The 13,104-nt window shown below is 34.5% G+C and overlaps 1 long non-coding RNA gene across 1 annotated transcript; it reads left to right on the top strand.

Annotated features, from left to right (window-relative positions):
* Positions 1-3,262: 3,262 nt before the first annotated feature.
* On the top strand, positions 3,263-12,841 carry LOC123547415 (uncharacterized). Its single transcript, XR_006685642.2, has 3 exons — positions 3,263-3,428; positions 4,729-5,021; positions 7,757-12,841. It is a non-coding gene; the product is annotated as an uncharacterized LOC123547415 (long non-coding RNA).
* Positions 12,842-13,104: the final 263 nt, after the last annotated feature.

The following is a 13,104-nucleotide window of genomic DNA, read 5'->3' as shown; positions in this document are numbered from 1 at the left end:
CATATTATTTTATCCCCTTTGACAAAGTAAAAGCAGAGTTTTACCCCTTGATTTGGTAAAAGAAAGGTCGAAAATGCTTATTAATCAAAATTAGTTTAACTAGAATCACCAAACTTAAGCTAACTGTTCATGCCAATTACCAGAAGCTGTTAACCGCTGCCCACATCAGTCCTCTCAATGCTTTGATTTTTTTTATTCATTAAGGTAGTTCTGCACGTTTGAAAAACCGGAAGTGATGGCGTAACGTCATTTTCCCGGAAAACGTAGAATAAAGCCTGGATTCGGCGTACGGAAATGAAAATCAGTTTATGAATTAATCGAAACCTGTGAGTAAATTTGTTACAATGGCACTGTTGCTATATTTCTAAAGTCAAAATATGATATTAAAACATGTGGCACGTTAAAAAATTCAAAATAATGTCTTAAAATTAACGTAAAATGCCCGGTTCCCTTTAATCATGGTCAAATATCTCAAACATAAGCACACGGACCTATACATTTTATTTCACCAAATTATAGGCCATGTGTTTATTTACAACTGTGAGAAGTTTCATCAAAATCTACATTGTAGAAACAATTCTATCCGCGAAAAGTTATGAAAGTTATGATTTTCCCATAGACTCCCATTATGAAATATTGCGTGAGGTCCAAATTTTTCAAATCAGCCTAGCAAAAAATCAAGCACACGACCCTATCTTTTTTATTTACTGAATTTTCTAGGTATATTCTGAAGTTTTGAAAAATTGGAGTTTAATCAAATTCTACATTGTAGAAAAAGTTTCGATCCAAACGTGCAGAACTACCTTAAGACCATGTCAGAGCAAACCTTAAAACTATAGAATGGACAAACTCTAGCGCGATGCACTCTCCTACGTGCAGTTTGCCAGTTTTTTCTTCGTAAGACAATGCAGAATCTCTGCATTAATAATTATGACTACTATATTTCCGCCTGTTGTTATAAGATAAATCTTTATTATACAGATATGTAATTGTTGAACTCGCCGTGTGTAATGTAAGGTGTTTTCTATAAAAGCGCATTAGTGATATAATTGTTGAGAACACTCTAGACATTAGAAAAGGAAGAAATATGGCGCTAAGTACCATAAAGAAATCCGGTTTTTAGCTCACCTGTCACAAAGTGACAAGGTGAGCTTTTGTGATCGCGCTGCGTCCGTCGTCCGTCCGTCCGTAAACTTTTGCTTGTGACCACTCTGGAGGTCACAATTTTCATAAGATCTTTATGAAAGTTGGTCAGAATGTTCACCTTAATGATATCTAGGTCAAGTCTGAAATTGGGTCACGTGCAATCCAAAACTAGGTCAGTAGGTCTTGTGACCTCTCTAGAGGCCATATTTTTCAATGGATCTTCATGAAAATTAGTCAGAATGTTCACCTTGATGATATCTAGGTCAAGTTTTTAACTGGTCACAAGCGGTCAAAAACTAGGTCATTAGGTCAAATAATAGAAAAACCTTGTGACCTCTCTAGAGGCGACATTTTTTATGGGATCTGTATAAAAGTTGGTCTGAATATTTATCTTGATGATATCTAGTTAAATTTGAAACTGGATCAACTGCGATCCAAAACTAGGTCATAAGGTCTAAAAATAGAAAAACCTTGTGACCTCCCTAGAGGCCATATCTTTCAATGGATCTTTATGAAAAGTGGTCAGAATGTTCACCTTGATGGTATCTAGGTCAAGTTTGAAACTGGGTCAACTGTGATCAAAAACTAGGTCAGTTGGTCTAAAAATATAAAAACCTTTTGATCTCTCTAGGGGCCATTTTTTCCATGGATCTTCATGAAAATTGGTCAGAATGTTCATCTTTATGATATCTAGGTCAAGTTCGAAACTGGTTGTTGGTTCTGACATATTGATAACGCTTGGGGCAATGGTCTTGGTGGTTATCACTATGAAGTTGTTGGGTTCAGAGCCCCAAAATTACCCGAGAGGTTACTCTCTATTAGCCAACCATCTACAGATGGTGGACTAGTCAAATCGCCTTTTGTCCATGGTCTGTCCTTCCGTCTGTTAACAATTTTTGTTATGGCATATACTCTGAAACTACTTGGTGGTTTTCAATAAAACTTAGCCACAATGAACTGGGTTGCGTGTGCACAGGTGAGCGATTCAGGACCAGCATGGTCCTCTTGTTTATTGATAGTCATGACAAGTCTAACGAAAGATCTAAAAGCTTAATAAAATTCTGCTTAAATGACTACATATGTCATGTACATCGCGTAACAAAGCGATCATTAGTCTAATATTTCATTTGAAACAATATAAAATTTTTAAAGCTATTTTAGGATTGATTTGATGAAACTTCATGCTATTTGCAGATGTTCTTAATCAATCTAAATAATATTTTCCGGATTTTGTTAGATGGCTTAATAAGACAGTTAATTAAAAGTCACATCAGAATCACCGATTCAGTAAGTAAAACTAAACAATAGTGCAAAGGTTGGTTTCGTTTCGACTACTCTATCAACATCAACAGTTAAGTTGCGCCAAGACAACCGAGAAGCATGCAAATGCATGATAAGTGCACCTTCCGCTTTGTTTTTGCATTATACTATATCAGACGCATACCTGCAGATGACAGCTATTTTACCCTGTCGCCAGTTACTTGCAACCAAAACATAAGGTGTATTATATTCTAGTAGAGATAGATATGTATACCAAATGGTTTCATAACAACTACAAAGAAATGCGAATGTCCACTCAATCAATGTAATACTGTTAGTTACATTCGGAGATTTAAAGAAGTTTTGGCCAAGTTGACGACCAAAACTCGTAAAACAGTGGTCTTAATAAAAAAAAGCTTAAACCAGAATAATGAAGTTCACATAAACATTTTTAAAATTCAACAATAGCAGTATTGACCTCAGGCTGAAACGTTCTTTTGATAATCGAAAAATGTCAAGCCTGATTTAGAAATATTATGGCATTTTCCGCAATTCTTTTATAAAATGATGAGATGGAGATTTACTGAGTTGCAAAATGCATGAAAATGAAATGCATGCATTCTTCCACCTTTAGATTATGACAAAACATACATCAACGTCTCTTTCTTAAAAATCTTTTATTAGAAAAAAAGGTGAATTAAATTTCGAAAGCTTTAATTCGAATTCTGTTCACATAATAAAGCAATATACATTTTGTAGAGGTTGATTTTAAATAATTAAGAATAATCAATGAATTATAGGTTTGTTATTTAAAGTAACTGTTTGCTGAACTAAAAATCATGCGCACTTTTTTGGTGCAAAGTAATTTGTTTAAAACATATGATTGAATCTCCGAGGCATCATAGTTTTAAAACGCATACAAAAATAGCTATATTTAGAGTATAAAAGCTTGCCTGGTCTTACTCTTGTTACAAATTTGACTAATTTTCCTCCTGGATAAATTCTGTCGTAGACATCTAAAGGTAAGCGTTTTGTATTTGTTGACATTTGCAAGTTTTAAACAGTTTAATTCACTTAAGATAAATCTTTAATGAAAAAATTTAGGAATACTTTTGTGAAAATGATAAGTCTTCGGAGCGAGTTCTTATCATTGTGAATATAAAGCTTTTAAAGTGCATCGGTAACTCAAAAGATTCGAAAAAAGCACAACTGCTAAAACCAAAGTATGTTACTCATTTCATTACTAAATTGAAACTACTATTGGCATCATCTTTGTCAACGTATATTCACCATGTGTACTCTAAAAAATGAGGTCTTTTTTATCTCGGGATAAAATATTTTCTTTGTGAAACAATTAAATTTCAACGAAGCATGAAATGTACATAATCACCATTTCCTTAAGATTAAACTATGCAATGTTTCAACAGTTTTATTACAAATTTCAAAAGTATCACGGCCTTTTAGCTAAAATGTTATTGTCATTAAAGTATAGAATTGTAATTCAATGACGTTCACATTTGTGTCTGTTTCAGTACTGGTTTTTATCTGTTTTTTTTTTTGTTCAGTAAAAAAAAAAATAAAATTAATAATGAATAAAAAACTTATAGTTTGTTTTTCTTTCAATTCAGATCAAAAGGAGTCTAATTATGTTATATAAATAAAAAGCTTTTTCGACTACGATACTGTTGACAACTTTGCATTTCTAATATTATTTTTTTTATTGTATTCACTGTCAACATTATCTGCAATTATGAGAAATAATACTTGGTATTATTCCGCGAGACAAATTACTTTTTCTCAACATAGAGGTCTTTTGTATACCATATATATTTTCCATTTCCAAAACTTGTCATATTTCAATCAGGAATCGAACGTTATAAGACGGTTACCAAAGACTTGCATTGTCATAGTTATTTGTATACCTTTAATCTGTCTCAAAAGCATTAAATATTTTGTATTGTGATAACTGATAAGCATAAGAAATACATTTTTGTAACGTTTCCAGACATTATTTTCTGTATGCTTTAGATGAATGTTTTGCAAACTACGATTCTATTTTATAAAAATACAAATTCTTTCAGATATTATTAGATTATTAGATAGCATTTCATTTTACAAAAAGATGTAAATAATCCCTTAGAACTGACTTCAAAGTACCACTAATCCTTAAATTCAACATAAAGCAACATCTTTATTTCTCAGGAGACACTGGTTCGGTAAGTCAACGTAATAATTGTAAACACCAGTTGTAGACTTAACTAGATTGAACTGAATTTTGAATGATTAAATTGTTTGCATTTTACCTATTAAAACGTTTTTCAGGTAATTCGTCATGAAAACCGCATTAGTGCTCGTCATTTTAATAGCTGCTGCTATAGCGCAACCTCTGGGCTACCTTGGTTCACATGGTTATCTCGGAGTTTTAGGGGGTGGAGGTTTACATGGAGGTTTCCACGGCGGTTTTCATGGAGGTTTCCACGGAGGTTTTCATGGAGGTTTTCCTGGATTTGGAATATATGGTGGTGACTTTGAGGGTGAATACGAAGGCGGAGAATATGAAGGTGGCTATGACTTTTAGGGTGACATTGACCGTGGTGACTTTGCCGATATGTAAGGTTTGTTTGTTTTACATAGACATTATTGGCATAAATATGTTCATCATGACCATGTAATATCCGTTTTACTACTCAAGAACGAACATTAGATAATAAGGGCATTGAGCATGGTGCAAAACATTTCATGTATTAATCATATAATAAGTTTAAAGTTCAAATTAGACACCTAGATCTATATCGTTTCTTTTGATGAGATCTGTGACTTCTTTATTTTTGAAAGCAATACAAATTTTGGTCGCGAGAATGCAATTTACCGCTTGTATGAAATACATTATATGCAAAAAAATGTACAGAAACGTTAGAAGTACAGTCTGTCAGCGTATAAATGGGTGATTCATACCGATTATTGTCCGTTGTAGATCTAGCTGATAATTCCTTTTCCGGGCTCATTTAAGGTTTATCCAAGTATTTTTAATAACACGTTTGGCACTCTGTCATTATTAAGAACATTATTTATTTATGTTTTCCAGTGAATTATAGAGTTTTCTCAGTGAAATAAAAGTGATAATCCACAGTTTTGAAACAGTAGATTATCATTTTTATTTTTCACTGTTTTTGCCGAACTAGTTCCAGTCCTCCGTCGCGATCGGAGTCAAATTGTATACCGAGCGTTATGAATACCGGGGACCATAACGACGATAACATCGTTAAAATGACGTCATTTGTGTATGCTTTCTGTTGAACTTTCCCGCGATTTTCGACATTTTATAAATTACGCAACAAAAGTAGTGTTTTACACATGAAATAAAAAGAAAATTTGTTTGTGTCAGTGAAATATCAATTTTATTTCTATAGCGTTTCGTGAGCACCAAAAACTGTCATTTTCACTCGTGGCTACGCCACTCGTGAAAATATCATTTTTTGATGCTCACTTGTGAAATAAAATTGATGTTTCACTGAAACAAACAAATATCCTCTATTTGTTTATGCTAACTGATGAAATACTGTGTTTTATCAGTGAGATATAATCCATATCACTCACTGCATATCACTCATTGTAAATGCCGATCTACTTGTACATTGTGTATGAATTTTAAATTATTTGCTTAAAACAGGATGAAAATTGTAGTCGCACTTTGTTCTTTATAGTATATTTCTCGATTTAAATTATTTTACTTAATGAGAATTTCATAACGTTATGCATCAAAAAATAAAATAAAATGGAACTTTATGTTATGTGCGTCTTTCTAGCGTTACAACACGTCTGACGTCATGTCTGTTTTAAAATTTAAATTAAAAATAACAAATAACAATCGTGCAACGCCGCCAAAATTAAGGTGGGCACGATAACTTACTCATAGTAAAAGGAGAGGGGATGCCAAAGCAAGTTTAGGTGTAAACAGACCATTTTGAAAATTTATCTTGTACACGGTGCTGAATATTTATAGGTTATTACCTTTGTATCGGGAAATATGCACGAGTTCTTCAGCAGAAATATTGCGCGACTTTAGTAGCGCAATTTTCTTCCGCTGAAGAACGAGTAGCCTGAATAGGATTGACAATACTGAACTAAATAGAACAAAAAATAGTGCAACAACACGCACTGAATTACGTCACGCACCCGATATGAAATTCAGGCGTCAGTGTATGGAAAAGTATTGACGTTTCCGGTACCAGTGTAACTTAACGGGGAATAGAAACGAGTATGTAATAAAGATCTAATATATCAATATTAAGTGAATAATTGCGGATCGCTTTCACACAATAGTATCTTAAGTATTGACAAACATTTGCACTTGCATTACACATAAATATCGAAAATAAAAAGTAAAAGTTTTTGAATAATGAGTGAAAAACGAGAACTTTTATCAGAGCTTCTATCAAATGGCACACCCTAACAAAATTTTCAATCGATTTTGTTTGTTTGATTTGGGTTTAACGCCGTTTTTCAACAGTATTTCGGTCATATAACGGCGGGCAGTTCACTTAACCAGTGTCCCTGGATTCTGTACCAGTACAAACCTGTTCTCCGCAAGTAACTGCCAACTTCCCCACATGTATCAGAGGTGGAGGACTAATGATTTCAGACACAATGTCGTTTATCAAATAGTCACGGAGAACATCTGCCCCGCCCGAGGATCGAACTCGCGACCCTGCGATCCGTAGACCAACGCTCTACCTACTGAGCTAAGCGGGCGGGTAATTTTCAGTCGAGGGTCAATTTGCAATCTATACAACATGCCAATGTTAACATTATAACAATTATTAGGAAACCGTACCAAGATCCTTCTTTGAAAGTACATTTGGGAGCCGTGGCTTAGCGGGTGTGTCAGGTGTTTAATTTGAATGTTGTCCGTTCTAAGTAAACAAATTAACGTTTAAAGAAGTTTGAATTTTTGTTTGAATACATTTTATTGTGTACAATTATTACATAGAGGATATCAGAGTCTCGCATTTTATCATTTTATTCAACGAGTTTAATAAATTCAATATGAAAAGACACAAATGTTATATCCATTTTATCACATGTAAGTTTTTCCTCTTGAAACATCAAAATTTCTTCTTTTTTTGCCTATTATAGACCAAGTAAATCCGACCAACGTCTCCTATAGACAACGACGTCAACGTCAAAGCTTTATTACACTAGTGTGTTATCAAATTTATGTATTGGCTTTATTTCACTCCCACGACGTCAAACATGTGATAAAATTTATTTATTCTTTATTTGAAGAAATTTTTCCGTAAAGAGTTTGAAGGAAATACATTTACTTAAGTAAATCTTTGCTTATTTTCAGAGCGACGGACAGCACGGAATACCTCGCCTTCCCATCCTTCATGAGTTCACCATTAATTTATGCGTCCAATTGTTCTGATATTTATATCGCACATTGCCAGGTTTTATATGTTATTTATTATCATCAAACCTGCGAAAGAACTTAGTCAAACGCCTTTTTGTAGTCCACGAAGACACATTATAGTTTTCGAAGAGCTAAGTATCCGAATACGATGAACGCCTTCTTCACTCCAAGTGTGTATTCAGTTATATAAGAGTAAGTCTTGCAAATATGTTTCTCAGATTGTTTTGAATTCATTGCGTAACAGTTGTGAGTAGTTGCATGTATTGTATAATTCCCTGTTTACACAAGAAGGATTCAAATCTTATTAGCAAATATACTCGTAGCAAACTTTATTATATTTGTATAGACTATATACACGTTTGATACAATTATACTTGAACCTGTTAAGACAATGTAGTTCATGTTGTGTATGAGCAATTATTTCATTAAAATATTTTTAATAAATGGCAAGTTCTGTTATACTTTACTAGGATTCGGTGAAAAATAATGTTTATCTAGCATCTGATTTGTATTTTATTCGTTGGACATGTTACTGTTTTACTGATTTTACAACCTTCATCTTATAACGAAATGATCATTGTATATGGTATATCTGGTGTCACTTGTCAGTTTATTTTAAATATTGATATCTCATAGGAAACTGCCAATGAGTCTTTGCACGTTTTTACGTTGGAGGTATCCGAATCAAAACTAGAAATGTATTGCTGATTTCATTATGCGCTTTATTACAATTTATGATTGTATTACTGCATATTCTACATATTATTAAGACAAAATAGGACATTAGTATACACTGAATAAGGTGTGCTGAGTATTCAAATATATTTACGCACAACTTCTTATAGATATATACAATAGATTAATTGTTACTGCAACTGTTAACAACAATATGAGACTTATGCAATGTTTAATTCAAATATTGCCCTTTTGTATATGTTATATATATAAATATTATCCACTTTAACATACCCAGTATAACGACGTTATGTAACCAATTAATCTGACCACTAAAAATGTCCACTAAGAAGATTTAACCATTCACTTTTTGGGAAATAAGTCATTTATTATTTAGTCGTATGCTTAGTTGACTTTCAAGGACAGTCGCATTCTTTTTTCATTCACTGATCTGTAAATTCTTTTTTTGTAATGCTATTATTTTTCATTGCATTTATTAATATGTATCCTAATTTTCAGTAACTTTTGTCCGAACTCTCAATACTTTCTGCTGGTTAACAATAATAATACTTTATCAATTTTTCTCATTGCTGTTTTTCTTCTCTATGGTGCTCACACAGTCTATCATCTCCCAACACGAATTTTCTATACTGTTTTGCTCACACACATGTTCTTACGCACTTAAGGCTGTCATAAGTGAAAGGTATCACCCACCATGACATTCACATTTGAACGTGTCTTATAATCCAACAGAGCCTTAGTGAACCAGCTCTTCACCACGCGAGTCGTACTTTACATTGTTGTTAAATTTCCCTTGACTCTTATACTTCTATTAATATCAGGTGATGTTCCCCCGAATCCAGGACCAGAATCAGTTTCATCAGACAACATGTCAACACCAATGTACTCTGATCTTCTCAATAGTGGTTTAAGCATTATGCACCTTAACATCCAAAGTCTGAAACCCAAACTAGATATCCTTGCAGTTGAATCTCTCCCTTATTACATCATGGTCCTTACAGAAACATGGCTAAGCCATGACGTGATTAATGAAGATGTTTTTATTCCTGACTTTAGTCAACCTGTTCGATGCGATCGTAATGACAGATTATGTGGCGGTGTGGCGATATACGTACGCCAGAACACTAACGTTACTCATCGCCTCGCCAAGACTATAGCTTCCACTTTTCTCTATTTTATCGGTTAATGGTCTCGAAGCTGTATGGATAGAGTAACATGTAAATAATCGTAATCTTCTTTTAGGCGGTATATACAGACGTCCTAGTGCTAATAACAACTATTGGCAACTTCTTGAACATAGTATTGATCAGGCCTTTAATAAACCTTGTAATGATATTTTGATCACCGGCGACTTTAACACTGACGTTCTTTCAAATCCATCCAACTGGTTGGACAGATTTATGTCATCATATAATGCACATCAACTTATAGGTACTCCTACTCACTTCACAGAACGATCTTCTTCTCTCATAGACTTGTTTTTTATAAAACATCCCGATAATGTTATTTCTAGTTTTGTTGCCGATCCTTTTGTTCCAGACCTCGTTCGTTTCCACTGCCCAGTCGTCTGTGTCCTCAAATTTAACAAACCGAAACAGTCTTGTTTTAAACGCCGAATTTGGCAATACGACCGTTGTAATTTTAATGATTTTAGACAAGAACTGGGAACATGTGACTGGAATTTTCTAAACAATAATGACCTAGAATAAACATCATTTCAGATATCATTACTTTTGTAGCATCGAAAACAATTCCAAAAAAAGTAATAACTGTTAGACCAAATGATACCTTGGATGAACGGCTCAATTAGAAAATTAATACGCAAACGCAACAGAATCCATAAAATAGCGAAAACCTCCAATGATCCTATTACCTGGGCTAATTTTAGGAAAATAAGAAATGAGGTTACAAATCTAATAAGAAAATCGAAATCTGAATACCTATCAATATAATGAACTCTAACAATACAACAGCTAAAGAATGGTTCAAATTGGCAAAAAAAGGTAACCAAAAAGGATTCCTAAAAATCAATCCCGAACTTGGTAAAAGGCAATGCTCAAGGTTCAAGTGATGTAGACAAAGCGAACTTATTAAATCAATATTTCTGTTCTCAGTCATCCATAGATGATTCAGGTCACGACTTACCAAATATCCCTGTCAGCAGATGCTCGCTTCAGGACATATCTATATCAGTCCAAGACGTGACTGACAGTATAAATTCAATCGACCCCGGAAAGGCATGTGGCCCAGATTTGTTCAGTCCCCGTCTTATTCGGGAGAGATCCAGCGTTCTTGCTAAACCCCTGTCCATCTACTTCAACAAGCTCCTTCAGCAATCTTTCTTTCCTACTTCTTGGAAACTCGCTAATGTCACGCCAATATTCAAGAAGTCCGACCCATCCAAACCGTCTAACTATCGTCCTGTCTCGCTCTTAAGCTTCATAGGCCAACTTATGGAACGCTGTATCCACAAGCACTTCTACAATTACATTGTCGCAAATAACCTTCTAACTTTGCATCAGTCTGGTTTCATAAAAGGTGATTCAACGGTTAACCAGCTGACCTTCTTTTAAAATGAAATATGTCAACCACTGACTGAGGGCAAGGAAGTGCGAGCGGTGTTTTGTGATATATCAAAAGCCTACGATAGAGTCTGGCATCGGCGTCTCCTTCACAAACTTTCTTCTTTTGGAATCCGCGGAAAGCTCATAGAGTGGTTCTCGTCATACCTTTACCTAAAAGGCAACGAGTTGTTATTTCAAATACTTCTTCGTCCTGGCGAGACATTTCCGCTGACGTTCCTCAGGGTTCAATTCTTGGACCTCTTTTGTTTCTAATCTATATAAACGATATTGTAAATGATCTCCAGGCCAACATCCGGCTGTTTGCCGATGAAACTACACTATACATAAGTGTTGATTCCCCGGATGCATCCGCTGTTGTCCTTAATTCTGATCTTCGTAAAATAACAAACTGGTCAAGATCTTGGCTTGTTGATTTTAACCCCCAAAAACTGAAACTGTTCTATTCTCTAGGAAGAGAGATCGTGCAAACCATTCCACTCTAATCATGGACGACGTCCCTATTTCTTCTGTTAAAACTCACAAACATCTTGGTATTTCATTTTCCGAGGACGCTAAGTGGAAGGAGCATATATCTTCGTCTGTAAATAGGCTTGGCAGAGGTAAGGCATAATGCGACCGCTGAAATTTATCTTGTCACGTTCCAGTCTGGAAAGAATGTACTTTTCATTCGTTAGGCCTCTTCTTGAGTACGGAGATGTTATATGGGACAATTGTTCTGTAGAATTAAAAAATGATATAGATGCTGTTCAAAATGAGGCTGTGAGGATCGTTACTGGTGCGACCAAACTATGCAATATTCAATCGATGCTGTATGAGCTTCGGTGGGAGACCCTTTCAATAAGGCGTAAGAAAAACAGGCTCGTTCTATTCTACAAAATGACAAACGGTCTTACTCCTCATTATCTCAGCAGTTTGATTCCTGAAAACCAAAATCGATATCCTTTAAGGAATTCCGATAACATACCTACGTTACCATCTAGAACGCAACTTTATAACTCTTCTTTTTTGCCAGCAACTATTCGCGACAGGAATTCTCTCCCGTCTGATGTTCGAAATTGTAACTCTTCAAACCTTCAAAACTAAAATCACAAAACAACAAACAAAGTCTCCCACCCTTTTTAACGTTGGAACACGTAAAAACCAGATATTATATAATCGTGTACGTCTCGGGTGCAGCTCAACATTACCGACACTGCTCTCTGCAGATGCGGAGCCCCTGACTCTGTTTCCCATTTCTTGCTTCAATGTCTCCTTTACACCACGCGTATGTTGGACCGATGTCAAGAGCTATGCGAGCCCCTCCTTTCTCTTCTTTTCTATTCTATCGATTTTATTGTTCTAAATCATTTCTCACATTAAATTTTTATTTGATATTAGTAATGTGACATATACATATGTTTAAAAGAGTCCGTATACTTAGGTTATTTCTCAAAACGCTTTACCTCAAACAACTTCCCAACTCTTGAAACATTATTCAAGTATAAATTTAATTACCTTGTTACCATGTTTATAACTGTCATACTGATCGTAACCTTGTACATTTATTGTTGTAAATTTGTTTATTGGAATGGAATTTACATAAGCTATCAGCTTGTTTTCCAATCCATGTATTTTGACCTGTAAAACTGTGTTGTACATGTTATGTTGCTTCAAAAATAAATATTGTTTAAACTAACGAAATGGAGTTTAACATAGTATTACATTAATTCAATTTTACAAGACAATAAGAGATCTATTTAACGCTAGTAGAAAACAGGATTTTGCAGATACTGCTGTGCTTTGATGTTGTGCAGTTTTATAAATTGTAATAAATGATTGTTTTCGAACTATTGTTGTTGTGTTCAATGTCTTCTTTTTTCTAATTATCAATCAATCAGACAATGGGCTATTCTGATGAAAAAATCAGATTATATAACTCTTGCTTTAAACCATTTCCAGGTATACTCGAACGTTTCAGAGGATTGACTTTCTTACGCATGGATATAGGGTGTTTCGGGCTGTAAT

The sequence above is a fragment of the Mercenaria mercenaria genome, chromosome 9 (genome assembly GCF_021730395.1).
Source record: "Mercenaria mercenaria strain notata chromosome 9, MADL_Memer_1, whole genome shotgun sequence".
NCBI classification, from domain to species: Eukaryota; Metazoa; Mollusca; class Bivalvia; order Venerida; family Veneridae; genus Mercenaria; species Mercenaria mercenaria.
This window is presented reverse-complemented; position numbering and strand designations above follow the sequence as displayed.